The 17,427-nt window shown below is 35.1% G+C and overlaps 1 long non-coding RNA gene across 1 annotated transcript; it reads right to left on the bottom strand.

Moving 5' to 3' along the window:
* Positions 1-280: 280 nt before the first annotated feature.
* LOC136844373 (uncharacterized) lies at positions 281-12,636 on the bottom strand. Its single transcript, XR_010854836.1, has 4 exons — positions 12,338-12,636; positions 8,760-8,937; positions 3,987-4,108; positions 281-1,042 (listed from the first exon to the last, which is right to left on the bottom strand). It is a non-coding gene; the product is annotated as an uncharacterized lncRNA (long non-coding RNA).
* Positions 12,637-17,427: the final 4,791 nt, after the last annotated feature.

Below are 17,427 nucleotides of genomic sequence, written 5' to 3'. Positions count from 1 at the left end.
ATATATATATATATATATATATATATATATATATATATTTAGAACTACTTAGTACTACTCTGTCCTTTATGTACCTTACTTATCTTTTGGGAAGGCTAATTATCAGTGCATCCTTCTTTATTGTGCTACAATAATAAACTAGTTGTGCAGCCTGTGTAAATCTGTGTGGCAAAGAACTGGTTTATCTTGTGTACCTTTTGTGCTACAATAATAAACTACTTGTGCAGCCTGTGTAGTAAAGAACTGGTCATTACCTCATGCAATTTTGGTGCCTGCTGTATTTTTGTTATTGTGTACCAAGTGCAATCTGCATCCAAACAACACATTCAACTGTTTTTATCTACATACAGGTTAGTATCTTAATTTTATTCACCATGTTGTTTAGCTGGTGCTTGAAGACAGCTTACGAGAAGACTAGTACAAGCAGAGACTACAGAGAACTTATTACAAGACTAGTGCAAGCAGAGACCTATTCCACATTACACCCAAATTCTCTATCTGATAAAAATAAAAGATTTTATACAGACACCTACAATTGCAAAAAAACAGTCCATCATCATAGGTCACAATTGTGCTCCAGATCAAATAAAACAAAATTAGTAGAATTCTTGTTATGTCAGCCCTTGTTAAAAATTGTAGTATCCTGACAATTTTGCTTAATTTACGGAGAACTGGCATACCCTCTTTCACAGAAACCTTTAGGATTTTACCTTTTGAACACCACCTACTTTTCTATGTTAAATCATGAAAACAGATTATATTTACAATCACAACACAAGAATTTCAGTTTGTAACACCAGTTCCTTTTAAACATCATTTATGAATATTTGAAAGCTTATACTCTAGAAGAGCTTGGAGAAAGTGGTACTTCACCATGCTCTTGTTCCCTGGTTCTTCTACTTCTCTGCCACTGAAATACTATTCCTATGGCACTAATAACAAACTGTATAACAATCTGAAGAAATATCATTTTAGCCGAAGGGCTAAGAAGAAGGTTTGAGGCTGCAGCTAGATCTTCCACAGATCTATTTTGCAGGAACATCTGGAACAATACACACTTGTCTAGTGCAATTTGTAAGGCTTTCAAATTAAAAAGTTCTCTAATAGTAATGCAGAGTTTTTAAGGCTAAGAGTAAGTTACAGTACCCAAAGTAATCCAAACTGTGCCAAGTACTGAAGAAACCAATTTACAATAAGATAAGGCCATCAGCGACTGTTCAACAAAGACTTAAATTTATTACAGTGCATGTGGAAGTGGCAATAAGAAAGAGACTACATATGCACTGATAATTAATCAGAATAGAACTAAGTTTAGCATTTATACAAAATAAACTCCTATAATAAAAATTCTGATGAGTCACATTTTTTCATTGAAACAACAATCTTTTTAATAATGCAAAACAAGTTTTTTCATATAAACCCATTAATCATATGCAACATATTCATCTCCTAAATGTTCCAAGGTTCACAGATATTTTCTGCCAGACAGAAAAAGGTACTGGTAGTTTACTCTACAGGCACCAACTGGACTCATATGTATGTTCAGTCCAACAACTAACTTGTGAAGCTGTTACTGACAAAACAAAACTTGAGGGAATGGATAGAGGGAATCACTGCTGATTGATGGGTTTTTAAGAAATAAATGAAAATCTTTTTATGTTCCTCACTACCCACTAACAACCTAACTAAATTCCATGAGTATACTTTAGTTTTCATTTTCTAACATTTTCAAAGAACCACAACTTAACATATATTTTTTTTACTCCTAACTTTGGACTGGACTGGAAATGTTCAAGAATTCTGTTTCATTCTGGAACGTAAACAAGTGGATTTATAACTTCTCATGCCAGGCAGTATCAGTTTCAGTGACTGTCTGGCCTCAGTACCCAGTTATAGGTCTTCCATGTTTAGCTTTCTTTCAAGCTAAACTTCAAGTTTTTTTTTGGGGGGAGGGTTTATTACTAAGCTACTCTGCTGTACACTTAACAGCTTGTGTATGTGTGTGTGTGTGTGTGTGTGCATGTGTGTGTGTGTATATCTCAGCCCACAGTAACAAGTTTTGTTGCAATGTCCATATGCACACTGCTGTACTTGTCTCATTTTTTATATAGTCTGCCCTATTTCTTTGTTCTAATTTTTCCTAAATTGAAAAGTTAGGATTTCAGTGACTTTAGTAATGAGATTCAGACTTCAATTAGCCCAAGTGAAAAAGGATGAAGTATTTCACTTTCAAATAGACAGTCATGGCACCAGAAGCAGATATGTAATTTTGTTATCTACTATGCATTCACAATTCATCTCAGGAAGAGAAGTTTAGGCAGAAGGGAGGGGGAGACCAAAAATCATTTGCAACTACAGCTTTTCGAAGGATAGTGTAGACCAATTTTTGGCTAGTCATCCTTTGTCCAGGAAACGGACAAAAATACTGTATCACAAGGTTTTTCAATCTATAGTATACAGCACCTTTCAATAACCAGTTGACAGCTAAGATATCCTTAAAATACTGTACAGGTTGACAATTCTATATATACAGCACACCTGAAAAGTAACATCCTGAGCTTCGTTTCACAAAACCTGAAAGACCTACTACTCCAAATCCAACCCACTTTGCATCTGGCCACTTCCCTGTAAAAATTCCTCTGACAGACAAGAAGAAATACACACTTACAGAAAAGAAAATTTAAAAGAAGAGCAGTATGTCTTCCTCCAGGTTTCAAAATTATCATACAAAGTAAACTGCTACTGGATTATGTATAATTTTTTTGCTAGTTATTCAAATGCTTCAGATATGTTGATCTTTTCTTACAAATATGAAGTACAACCATTTTCAGTTAGAACATGTTACTTTTTCTTTTTTCCAGTTTTACAAAAACAGTAAATAAGTTTGCCTTTTATAATTTTCAAATGTTATAAAACTTCCCCATTTTTACTTTTGTTTCCTTTTCACTAAATACACTGCAGTGCACAGTTTAAACTGTTTTAATTGAAATAGGTATTTTTGAAGTCTTTTTTTTAGAAAACAATGAAAAAAATTAAAAATATTTGCTTTCATGATCCATATATTGTTTACTCTTAATTTATAAAATAAAAAATTGCTTGGCTGGAAATTACTGACTAAGGAAGGGGTTAATCATAAATATATACCTGTCACAACAAAGGAGAAATACCAAGATGCTGAGCATCCAACAGCACGTACAACTGCCAGCACCAAAGAGCGCGAAGATAGAGCTAACTTTAACAGTAGGTACGATTAATTCCAAATAATATACTTTTCAGAAATTGGTGAAATATCATAGCAGACCATTCCCTTCATACTTAACAAACTTTGTCTCCTAACTAGGAGAATAAGTTGACCATCACATCAAGCAAAATTTCAGCCCATATTTCACAGCTGTAACTCATATCTAAGGTATAACATGGTTCCCTTAGTTATGCAGAAGTCATGTTCAATGACCATCAACTGACAGATACACTGATAGTACATATATGTACTAAATACTACAAATGTTTGATGTAATACTGTACCTGTTGGTAAATCATCTGAGGTGGTGATATATTATCAGACAGGCATATCATAGGGTAAGGTTAGATACGTTTGTAGATTACCATTGGTAGTTCAGCTACTGTAGCTGATGACTAAATTATTATTGTGTATGTGCTGAGATGAATCAGCTGATGAGAATTAAATTTGTAAACAGGAGCTTTTTTATGACTGATATGCAACAATCATGACTCAAAAGGATTGAATTTTTTCTTTCCCCATATGGATTATGTCTGGGTGGGCCATGGTCATCAATCAGAAACTAATAGTAAAGATTTCTGTATTCAGTCTCAAAAAAAACAAAAAAAATACTCAGTAGGGTTTGATGTACCTTTTTGGTTAGTCCTGCAATGATCTGCTTAAAAATATGTAAAGGTGATCTTGAACCTGTATGCACCAGCAAAGTAATTAAAAAACTTAGAAAAAAGCACTGATATTCACTTACCCTTACAGAGTTAGCAAGCCTTTCCCTCTGTGCAAACGTTAAATCATTGTTGATAATACTAACAACACTCTTAAACTTCCCCTGAGACAGGTATGCAGCAGTACAACCTCCCACAGTTCCACCTGAAACATTTAATATAAGTTTACGAAAACCACCTGAAAGACTTATTTACAGTTAATGTCATCTTTAACCATTGTCATAAACAATTTTACATCAGCTTTCTCCTTTACAGGGTTAGAAGTGAAATGAGTTCTCTCCTGTTTTCTGTCTTGTGCTCCGTCCGCCCAAACTTCCATCATGTTTAGATTTTCATCTACAGGATCCTCTTTCTCCATGATTTCCTGTGCCTTCCTAGAGGTCTTTTGTCCTGCAACTTCCATATCTACTACTTTCCTGACCAACTGTTCTTCATCCCTTCTTATCACATGACCAAACCATCTCAATCTTAGATCTATATCTTTTTTCAGAGTCTTGATACCACACCTTTCCATCAATTCCTAATTTGTAATTTGATCTCCATACCATACATCTCAACATTCTATAGTTACACCTTTCCAAAATTTCCTCCACAGGTCTTATGTAGTAATAATCAATATTAATAATAAACCTACATATATTCTAATAAATAATAATAAACCTGTATTCTCAAAGTTCATAAGGTTCCAAAACCTAACTGATTTTTAAATTGATGCTTACTGCACGAGTTACCAAGATATGTCTATGATTCTATGATGCTATGTCTATCAGCCATTAAAAAGCAAAAAAACTACAATGACACACATTTCTACCACTAGTGAGAAAGTTTACATAAAACACCTTCTACCAAATGCTATTAAACTGATGATGTAACACACTGATGCTTCATGACAAGTGACATCAAGCTTTTAAGCCAATAACAATCATGAAAACTAACTCCTACTATCTCTTTTGCATTGTGTGTATGTTTGTGTATTCCTTTGCACAGTATCTCTTGTTGCCTTTTTTTGGGGGGCTTTGCTCAATTTACTGTACAGTACCCTTTCATAACAAGTTTAGTTGCCTCTTCTGTATGATTATCACACACATATCATAAGAAGAGAATATTTTATCACAGTATATATTTCATCTCTGTTGTATGTAAAAATATTTAAAATGCAAATCTATTGATATTGGCAACATGTTATTTATAACTTGTTTCATGCCATCAACCAAAGTGAAGGAGTGCGTGCATATGCACATGCCATACACATATGATTTGTTTATCTTTTGGGTTGTAAAAATAAAAAATGTGAAAATGCAGTAAAAATAAAAATGAAAATTGAGTAAAATAAAAATTTAAAAAGGTGAAGAAGTGTGCGTGTGTGTTATTGGCTTCAATGTCAGAGATCCTGAGTTGTTTCTCTCTCTCTCTCTCTCTCTCTCTCTCTCTCTCTCTCTCTCTCTCTCTCTCTCTCTCTCCTCTTTTTTGCTTTGTTACAGTACAGTGCTGTACATATACTTTCATAAAATGAGCTCTAGCAAGTCAGACATATACCATACTGGCTTTTTTTTAATGAGGCACATTTGCAATCTCAATCGCAGGGTGCCCTTTTAGCTCGAAAGTTTCCCTGCTAATTGATTGGTTGCAAATATTTTGTCCGAATAGCATCATTGCTTTCAAATAATTACTAAGTTAATGTGAATCGAAACTTATTTACTAACCTAATTTTCTCCTCCCACAGATATATGTTTTGTCAATAAATAATGTTAACGAATAAAGAGTTTATAAAGGATTGTGATGGTAAGTCTAAATTTAATAACAACACACCAAGTCAACGACAGGAGCTTGCTTTCGGATGCACGCTTGCATAATTTTTTTACTTTTCACATATTTTAACACCAATTGGGATAAAACCACACTAAGCATAAGAAAAACATGTTATTATAAATCCTTTGAATACCAGAGTCTACTAAAAACATGGAATTAATAAAACTCGCTTATTAGTGAAAACTTCCGGGAGGTAAAAGGAACAGCCTGTGGCATTAGATAAAATTACCTAGATAAGTAGGCCTAGTTATTCATATGGTATCCACATGCCAGCAAATGTTGATGGGCAAGAAAATCCTTTCAGATGCATATCATCTTTATAGGCTTTGTGCTGAAGCCTTTGGTTATATCGTTATGATAAATATGAGGATATACATGAAGACGCTTATTTTTCTTTTACATAATAATAATGTACTTCCTTATTATGGCTTTATTTCTTGCACAGATTTCAAACTAGGCTATTTCATGTCTATGTCTTACACCATTTTGACAATTGCAATAAAATTTGCTTTAACTTTAAGGTAAGGAGTAACAGTAAACAGTAGCTGATGCTTGATATGTTGTTAGGTGTATGTAGGCCTATGATGTAAGTCCAGATATAGAAAGGATTTGCTAATTTGTCATAAAGGTATAGATTCTATTAATAGCACCATTTTCGGTTTGAGGATACTGTATGTTCCATAAATTGCATACAAAAATCATAATTAAACGATTTCATAATTTCACCGAGTTACAACGCCGATACCCCCTCCTCTCCTTCCATCCCCACCGGTATTTGACAGTAGACGATATAGCCAGCTAATCCTTAAAATGTATATGTGTATAGTACATATTCTACTCAGTCACATATTCTTTTACTTCTCAAAATATCCGCAGAAACTCAAAGTTAACTTTAGATATGTGTTCTGAATAGAACGCAAATAAGAAAAAAGTTTTATCTCGCATTGTCTGCTGTAACTTATATGAAAGTGTGTTGTTAATGTCTGCGAAATATATTTTTTTATTAGTGTGCACCTACAAAAGAAGCACAGAAACTTTTTCATTGCAGATATAGCCATTAAAGTAATCTAAGTAACGTAACAGATTTCAACATTTACATAAATCAGGAAAATGCTGCAATGACAATCACTCGTGATAGTTTTTTCTTTCCATATTTACTGCAGGCTGTTCCTTTTACCTCCTGAAGTTTCCGAGCAATAGCGAGTTTTATTAATTCCATGTTTTTAGTAGACTTGGTATTCAAAGAAAGTTTATAATAACATGTTTTTCTTATGCTTATGTAATTTATCCCGATTGGTGTTAAAATATGTGAAAAGTAAAAATTATGCAGCGCATATCCGAAAAACAAGCTCCTGTCGCTGACTTCAAGCGGTGTTGTTATTAAATTTAGACTTACCATCACAACTTTATAATCTCTTTTATTCGTTAACATTATTTATTGACAAAACACATATCTGAGGGAGAAATTTAGGTTAGTAAATAAGTTTTCGATTCACATTACTTGCAATTATTTGAAAGCAATGATGCTATTCGACAAAAATATTTGGTAACCAATCAGCTAACAGGAAACTTTTTCCGAGCTAAAAGGACACCCTGCGATTCCGTGGCAAATGTGCCGGGTAAAAAAACCGAGTTTAGTAGCCTCTTCACCTTGCCAAAATTGCATCTCCATTCTCCCAGCCAGAGAAACTGCCCCCAGCTTCACCCACCCTTCCAAACTAACCCCTTCCTTGGAGTGAGTTCCTCTACACAACCTTGAAGCTTCTCCCAACAATGACATCCACCCATCTGACACTCTCCCACTTTGGAAATCCTCCAGGCCTCCCCAAACCCTTTCTCAGTCAGTTTGCTTGTGTATGCAGTGTTACCAACATTTCCCTTATGCAGCGCAGCATTCTCAACCATCAGAGTGGTTTTTTCAATTTTATAGGCAGTCCTCAGTTATTGCAGTCTGGGCTTCCGACATTGGGACATCACAAAAAATCACTGATAAACTAAATTCGCGATCTTCAGCACTTATTGGTGCCGATAACCGAAATCGGGTGCCTCTGTTAGGTATGTATCGGGTGCTAATATCGGATTATCGGGCGACATGAGCAGAAATCAGCACCATAGTGGAAATCGCACATGTCAGTGCCGTAAGCAGAAATTGGCATATATTGCCAATGAAAATCGCTTATTTTTGACGCTTGACAAGTGCCGTGAAACCAGATCTCCCAAACCGGGGACTGCCTGTACATATATATAATATACATATACATAAATATATATATGAATAAAAACATATAAGCCACCTTACAATGCATGTGTATGTACAACTGACTTTTTTCAATACTTTCCTTGAAGTTTATTACATAAAGTCCAGTAAGGAGAAGCAAAATCACAAGACACAGAAAAATCTAGCTACTATGTGTAAGAGAAGTGCTTGCTGTGTATATGCATTAATAGTAATATTGATAACAATAACAACAGAGTGTATCTGAATTGTGAAGAAAATATATCCCATTCATACACTTTTTCACAGATACAGCTCTAAGAAAAATCCACACGCTTGAACAGAATTGAAGTTTTAACTGTAAAACAGTCATAACAAGTAAATAATTGCTAAGCTCAAAATCTCTTGACTCATGTGACTAACTCAACTCAAAGTAAACCTATCAAATTTTAAAAAACAATCAATTTGGCAGCTTTATCAGCAGAAATGTTAATTTTTCTAAGGAACATTTATTTGCCATGTCATCTGTGTGCTGTAATTTTTCAGTTCCACTTCAAAATTGTCAAAGCTACTCAAGGTAATAGTCTTATAAGAATAGTGCATTTAACAGCAATATGCTGTAAACCAGAATGCAAGTAGCATTGTCATGCAGTGCAGTGATACTCTTTACAATTATATAATGTATCCCATTTCCAAACCCTTATATTTCTCTACATTACCACCTCATTCAAACTGCTTCAAGTTGTAAAGCTGAAAAAGAACAAATACTTACCCACTGCAAGGCCTTAATGGACCTCCCCAAGTAATCCTCCTAGTATTGTAGCCCTCCAGCAATAACCACCTTGACACTTTCTTTGATACAAACTCTAAGTTTTTCCTCCTCACAAATCTGGCTCACCAAAGACAGTGTGCAAGCTGTATTAATTGGCATGATGAAATTTTTTTATATCCTGCAAAAACAAAATTTTCAAAATCCAAACTTATTTTGACAATTGGCCATTATTTATTATTTAACTCTTAATGGTCTATCATGAATTTAGAAAGTTAGTTCTGAATTGAAAATATAATGATTTTCATGATAAAATCAATTTTAGGACTGACTTACTCCTCCTCATCAGCTACCTGTGGCTACTTGGTGCAGGTTCAACAAATGTTAAAACTGAAACAATAGTTAACGAGTTAAACTCCTAATGAGCATCCCACCCTTTAGTGGGAGTGAGACAGTGAGTGTTATGGCTGATCTCTAATCTCTTATGAAAGGAGGGAGGAGGAGGACTCAGTGATGGAGGGTAATTACATAAAAATTGATTTTATCATAAAGATCATTGATTTTGAGGTGAAATCCTACCCCATCATTAACTAACTCCAACACCTTGTGCCAGAGGAGAGCAAGAGATTTAACCAAATCATCTATAAAATATCCTTTATTGCTGCTTACCTGATGCATATAATCCCACGACAAGTTCTTGTCAGAGACCACTCATCAGCAAAATCACCCTGAGTCAGGTAAGAACAGCACATGGTTTAGTTATGAAAGCTTGGTTATGAAGGGTTAGGTTTAGATACCCTCCTGTACAGTATTTACCTAGTTTTTGTATCCTCCACCCAGGAAAACCCAGTTCCCATTGCAATCCTCATTACTGTAATGTTAAACTATGGGAAGTTAACGGGCACCATTTCTGAAAGAAATACCAAATTTACCCAAATCACATAGAAAAATATTATAAAAATTATATTCTAAATTTGTGCTCCAATTATATTAACCTTTACCCATAGACTCCAGGCTTTCAACTAAAATCAATCTAGGCTTATGCATTGCTTAGTCACTGAAGTTCGTGAAGGCTGGTATGTGACATTGTAACCTTGAAGTACTCCACTGCCATGTCGACCATATTTTACCTTGCTTCCCTAGCATGGAGCTTCTGACTAGGCTAGGTTCCCATACTATGTGTCCACTGTGATGCTGTGAGACTGTTTGCCTTAAAGGGTGACATTGCTAAACCCAAGACTAGCTCCATGCTACTTAAACCAACCCTATCTATTAACCACTGGGCTGGAGTTTTACTTTAGGTGTTGTTATTAAAAGTATTTTCATTGTGAGTTGTGACCAGACCCTTACTTCCATTATCAGTGGTTTCTATTAGCTAGCATAATGGGTATCAATGTTATATATCTTGGATAATGTATTATATGACTTTGAAATGCCCTGACTGTCAAAAATCCTGGATATGTGCAAGCTCTGAGACTCTTACACTAACCTTCTTAGGATGTATGAAATAGACCAAGGTTTTTCTGAGTTTAGATGTGATTTTTATGACTAGGAAGAACACTATTCAATGTACAACACAAAAAAACTGATTAGCCTAATGGGATATGAGGGGTTGGAAACATGGATAGGGTTTGTTCTCCTAAGTGACTTTGACAAATCTGGACATAAGATTTCCATTGAAATGCATACAACAAAACCACTCAAACAGTAGGAAACCAGTAGGGAAGCCACAAGCCTGGGTCGGGTAAGTTTTGGGGGGAGAGGAGTGGAACATAAAATTTGAGCCAGGCCAAACGCAGACCTATGAGGCTACTCCATGCTGAAAGTAAAATGGAGAGTAAAAAGCTTTAGGTGTAACAGGAGGAAAACCTTGGGGTTGTAATTATGAAAAAATTGTTATGAGATGGTGGAAAATAAGATGGAAGAAAGAAAATTGACTTATAAACAGAAGTATAGTCATGGGAATGAAAGGGGTTGCAGCTAGGGGCTGAAGGGGGTATTTTGGTAACAGTCTGCATGGACTGTATGGGAACAGTTCAGATAGGCCTATACGAAAGTTATTTAGAGCCATATGTTCAAGAAGAGTTTTGCTTTTAGGAAATCTATTATAAAAGGAACCATACTAACCTAAATGTACCCTAAGCTAACCTAACTTAGCAGGCCAAGTGTTATTTCTAGGCAGGGGGGCCGAGTCACCCCAGCCCCTACCCACCCATAAAGGAAACCACTTTTACCAAAAAGTCCCCTATAACACTGATGCATGATAGCATTCCAGAATGGCCAGCATACAAAAACATAATCAGTTCTGAGGTTAATTACAGTCAACAGACAAAAATAACAGTAAATTTTGATAAGCAACCAAAATACTGTAGGCAGTCAGTTTTAAAGGAATACCGATGTATCTAATGCTTAGTTCTACCCTCAAGGACACTCCAAAGAGAGAGGAACAAAGAGAACAAATAACCAAGGATTTTAAGCATGTATTAGTGTTTTTACGATCTACAGCATCCTAAGTCATGTTAGGTGGAGGGCCTGAACATAACACCTCAAAAGGTGCGACCCTAAGAGTGCATTCAGTTAGGTTACTTTGAAGAAGGCTATGATGCATCCCTGTACTTCACCAATGGATTTACAGCTCCACAGGTCAGTGGAGACGATCCACTGCCCCTATATTGAAGGTGGTTTTGTATTCCACCACTTCAGAACCTCAACATCTGGCTAGCCTACAGCTCCCACCTTTGGGAGGGCTTGTAGGCCTAGCCCTGAGTTAACTACCCATTCCCCAACAAACTCATAAAACTCTAATTTACATTTTTCTCGATTAGATTTAAAAGTAACCCCTACCTTACTTTTAACGCTACAAAATAACCCAGACAATGGTCTTGTCTGCATCAAGTATTGTAATAATGAAGTACTGTACAGAAGAGCGGCAGTTACATAACTTAGAAGGCATCTCTAATGCTATTTGTTTGTTCTTGATTTACAGGCTAGGTTATGACTGTAGATTTGGCTGGCCTTATGCCAGTATACCGTCAAGTTTCTGAGCAACAAAGTAACTTACATAACTCTAAGCACTAATCATCTGAGGTAACAGTGGCTATGTTTAGATTCTAGTTACTACACTGCTAGGGTACGTTTTCGTTGGAGTTGATAGCAACTGTACAAAGACTTGACAGACACCATTAGCATTATCATTGTCTCCAGCACCATTAATTGGTTTTCTTGTGCTCTGTCTTCCACAAATTTCCACCATCTTCGGCCCAGGGCTTCCATGAGTAAAAAGAAATTCTAAAGTTGCTTTACCCTGCGTATGAACCAAAATTACCATAAATCCACGTTGACTATCCTAAACTTATACACAGACGAAATTCATGTTTGTGGTAAACTAAGTACTAATAAAATTGCGTAATGATAGGCGACAGCGATGTTCTAATGACTTTATTTTAAGACAATTTATTGATGGAGAAAGTAAGTTTAACCAGAAGGAATAGAGACTCAGAACATGCACTCAAGCTTTAATCGGTAAAAATATGCAGAGGGTTAGGGATATTCTTCCACAAGCACTAAAACAAAAGGCCTACCAACCTCTCTAGAAGCTTCCAAATTTCCCAGCTCTTTGTTCTATTGGTTCCGAAAATTTTGTGGTCTAGAATTCCATAAGATTTCCAGCTAATATCTGGGTTACAGGATAAAGTAACTTTCTCTGTTGAAGTGTGTTATTTTGTTACGAATTTCATTGTTCTTGAAGGGTAACTACAGCTTGCAACAAGCGGTAACCGGCTTTTTTTTTTTTGGAGCACAGGCAAATAGATAAAGGGCCGAAGGATAGATGGCAAAGTAAGAAGTCAAGTATGTTCCATGTTCAGGAGATTGTGCTAGTAGTAGTAGTTTACTGGAGCTTTGTCTTTATTACGGCTCCTCTAAAATTCATCTTGGCAAGGACGCAAATAGCATTACAGAATATTGGAAGAACTACCAATAATAAAGGATTAATTTGTAATGTTTTAGCAACAGTTATTAATGACGTAAGAAACGTAAATTAAAAATTTTATAATGATCGTATGAAAATTCTCACATGTCAAAAGTTATGCAGCAAAGAGGCTTATATCTCTTTTCCTGCCTAGCAAATATAAACAAAGAACAAGAAAGGATAGTAATTTTGTTTATGATTTGAATTAAAGCAAAGAAAAATACAGTAATGGGGATTTATGCTTCCAAAAAGTTGGCACTATTAAAGATGATCTTGTTTACACAATTATAAGAGAATACATGCTAGCTTCACAAATTATACGAAAGCACATGGGAAATACTGTGACCTTTATCATGGTTGGTACTGAACACATTTGCATAATTATCATAAAAACAATAAAAGAAGAAATTAAGTTAGCAGCTTGCCAAAAAAATAAGAATAAAGAAAAATGCTGCATACTGAACAACGGACTGATAATTATTTTCAGGACACTTTCGCTCATATTTTACAACATGCAGCAACGTCTGCCAGTTTTACCATTGAACATCTACAGTATTCCAAAATGTTAATGCACACTGGTCCGAACGAGAGGGGAGAAGAAAAGGGAGGCAATTGTCTTTTCTAATTCTAAAGTAAACTTAATGATGGTATACTGGTTATTCAAATTACACAGTAAATCATTTGCATCAACAATACTCAGCAGGCAAACAGCAAAAATACCGTCAACATATCTATGCCACTTTAAAGGAGTATAAATTATATTAGTAAATATCGTTTTTCAAAGAATTCCATACACAAGTTTGAGGAGTGTGATAAAGGTTGCCCATTGCCATACCAAATATTTGTTGGTAAATTCACCTTTGAATATAAACTTACAATCACAAAATGCACAACCTAGTGAGTGAAATAATATGACTTACAGGTAGAGGTAATTCGTGATGGATTAGTTCATTACTAAGATACTCTAAAATAGAATCTATAGGGATTTTAGTAAAAGAGAACAGACATCAAAACTAACGAATCTGTCGGGGCAAAGTTATTTTGTTCGATTTACAATAAATCTGACAATTATATACGTGAGAATCGAGATAGTTACCAGTAACTGGGACAAGAGCTTGAAATATATTTCGAAAGTATATGATATTGACAACAGTGTTGATAATAGGCCATATAGATTACTTTCTTTGTGTGTTTTTATTATTCCGTACAAGTAAGGTAACGGGAAATTTTTAATGACAACTGACCTATTATTTCTTTTTTATCTTTGAGGATTTTTTTTCTTACAGTGCTGTTGAAATTTTTTATTACTTGATCAAGGGTATTTTGTTAGTTTGTAAGTCGTATCATCATAACATTCTGCAGCTCCATAAACAATACCTTTAATTATGTCAACCATGATTTTGAGGAAGATAAAATATTTTTCAAATATACATAGGGACGACGCAATCGTTAAAGCAGAAGGTCTATTGGATACAAAGAAGGATAAACCATAATCCGGGAGCGCACTCTCACAACATTTTCACTTATTTGTTTACTTGATAAATTTATAACACAATCATATTACATGCACCGTTAGTCCAGTCACTGCTATCAATAAGATTGTTTTAGTTTTCTGTCGAGTTTCCTTGTTAGGGCATCTGTAGTCCTACGAAGTTTTCCATAAATTTTTGTCACAGCGAGTCCTTCCAATTAGCCGATAGAATGATTGAATGAAATTCTGGTTTTCTCTGATTCCTTAAATTTTTCCTTCTCCTCTTGTCTTGCGGCTGCTATGTGGCGTTTTTTAACATCATGGCACCGAATTCACTGAATGGGTGATGGTCAATCTTCTTAAACGGCGTGATATCAAGGATTTAGGAGCACTTGTTCAGACAGGCACTTCTTCAGAAACTTGAGTTGAATTTGTTGAGGAAACAGGATAGCAAAAGAAAAATGGCCTCATTATGTATAACTGCATCACGAAAATATGGAACGTGATGAATATATAAATAAAGATAAAAATCCACGAAGGAAAGGGAAACACTTGAGTGCTGCGAGGCCTTTCGACTGTCTGTCGTCCTTACTTTAGCAGACTGAGGAAATCTAAAAAGTAAGTTTACAAAGAAAGCTCATATAAATGACAGATGGGGATTACAAAGGAAAAAATATATACCTGGAATCCAGCACAATTGAAGAATTAGTAGAACTGCCAAACAGGAAGAGAATTAAGGTCCATACACCGATGCATCGGTCTGTATGGACCTTTGGTTCAAATAACTTTTAAAGCTTATGAGACATGACTGTCATATTTGGAGGGTTGTTTCTTTTACTTGAATACCTTTCAGATTAAATTTCTTCCTTTCCATTATGCTGACCTTTGACGTTGGGTGAAGATCAATAATATACAGTACATTATTACTCTTGTAAACGTTTATGAATTTTAACCAACCTGGCGAGCTTTGGTGTCTTCTGACAACACTTGTTTTTGAGAGGGGAGCTATTTATTTGCTCTACAGCATTTCCAAGAAGGACTTAACATCTGGAGTGCTAGGTTATGAAAGTCACTTAGCTGATTATTGTTTCTTTATGTTACTCTGAGATAAAACCAGTAGCCCAAAATGGACGCTTGTTGTGAAAATATGTTTTAACACAGGCTGTTGTGAGCCTGATTAAAAAAATAGCGAATCTTGAAAGGGTCGGATGATACTGTTATCCCTAAAAGACTCTTTTTTTAAATAGCCATTGTGAAATGGTTCTAATGGTTAGCATCCTTTGTTTTTTAATTTCACATTACCATCAATTTTGATTTGTTTTCAGTATTTTTGGGCACCTTGTATTGTTTGGAATTTGGGCCGTGTAATTTTGTAATTTGATACAATTTTGTTAGAGTATATTTTTCTTTTGTAATTTTCAGGCTAACGAGGTTGCGAAAGAATTTTATTCATTAATCGTTGGTATAAAGCTATCTTGAAAGCTATCGTTTGAAATGGAGTTGAATCTTATCCACAAGAACGTGGAATTGAATATCTGATTTGAAAACAGCAGGGTACAGTATATATCTCCTGATAGGTGAGTGGTCTAGGGTCGACTGTTTGTTGGTTGTATAAACCAAAGGCACAGGTTCGAATCCCAAGCAGGATTCATTTGGGTATAATAATATTTGTGTTTCCGCAGGGGAATAGAGTCATCAGTGCACTCACGCGGCGCACTGCAGGCATTACTCATGTTCCTTAACGTCCATTCGGCCCCCTAGCTGAACCCCTCGTTCCGCTTACTGTACCTGGGTCCTAATTCTCTTTCTTCCATCTTACTTTCCACCCTCTCCTAACAATTGTTTCATAGTGCAACTGCAAAGTTTTTCTCCTGTTACACCTTTTCTGCTTTTCACTGTTAATTTCTTTTCAGTCCTGAATGACCTCAGGTGCTAAAGCGCTTGGCCTTTGGCCTAAATTCTATATTCTAATCTATTCTTCTAATATTTGTGGTTATATGCCCCATATATATATAGTATATATATATATATATATATATATATATATATATATATATATATATATATATATATATATATGTGTGTGTGTGTGTGTGTGTGTGTGTGTGTGTACATCTGTGTGTAGAATCTACTGGTTACTTTTTACCAGATACATATGTAATTGTAATAGCCATAATGCCCTCTCAACTTCTCGAATTCTTCACGCTTTTTTGGATACACTACCGGACATTATAACCACTTAAAATTTCTTGCACTTCGATCTTAAGGCTTTGTAGCGACAAGCGTATCCAAAAAGCGAGAAGAATTCGAGAAGTTAAGAGGGCATTGTGGCTGTTACAATTACACACACTGTAATGACTGAGAGGAGAGAAAGATTTTTTGGTAAGTGGATCTGAAAGCATTTAATTACTGGTGATTTATTACATTCTTTCGTTATTTATCGTTATGCATTTTAAGGAGTGTATTATCTACCTTCTGAAGTGGTTGTTACAAATAGTTTGGTGTATTTTCCCCTAAGTATATTAATTCACTAAAGAGGAATCGAAGGCATTGGATGAACATTTGTTATGCCTACTAACATTTGTCTATTTTCTGTGTTAGATTATATTACATATTGTAATTTATGCAGTACATTTCTTGTATATACAAATTTACTGTAACTATCCCGTTAAAAATAACGGTAAGATAGAAATAATTGTGCAATTGTCTTGTACTCATATAGCAAGTACATTATGTATCTCTACATTTTCTAACAACACATTGAGATTAAGAAAAAGTGGATTTTATCACCAATAGACCTTGTGTAACATTTCTAGAAAACTGTGGCTACAAGCTAAATTTTATACACAGGTATTGTTTTGCAAAAGATTTGAGAATTAATTTTGATTCTAAATGAAATGTGTTTTTTTTCTGAGAAGTGTGTTCGTCCATAATGTTTGAAATTTGGCAAAGGTTTCTTCATTTGAGTGAGTTTCAAAATGATAAATGGTTGCGAATTCGTTAACTGCAAATTTATATAAAAGATATATGATTTAAGCAGTACTGGATATTCCGGTGAAAAGGACTAATATATATTTAAAGTTCATGTGCATGCTGTACAAGACCATATTCTTCTGAAATTGGAAACTGTACCAATCAGGAATGTTATGATACTGACAATTATTAACCGTATATATAAAAGATTGAAGTCTGGTTTGCAAATCGCTGCTAAAATATCAAAATCGAGCAAT

This window comes from Macrobrachium rosenbergii, chromosome 12, assembly GCF_040412425.1.
Source record: "Macrobrachium rosenbergii isolate ZJJX-2024 chromosome 12, ASM4041242v1, whole genome shotgun sequence".
NCBI classification, from domain to species: Eukaryota; Metazoa; Arthropoda; class Malacostraca; order Decapoda; family Palaemonidae; genus Macrobrachium; species Macrobrachium rosenbergii.
The sequence above is the reverse complement of the archived record's forward strand: the minus strand, read 5'-3'. Positions and strand labels throughout refer to the sequence as shown.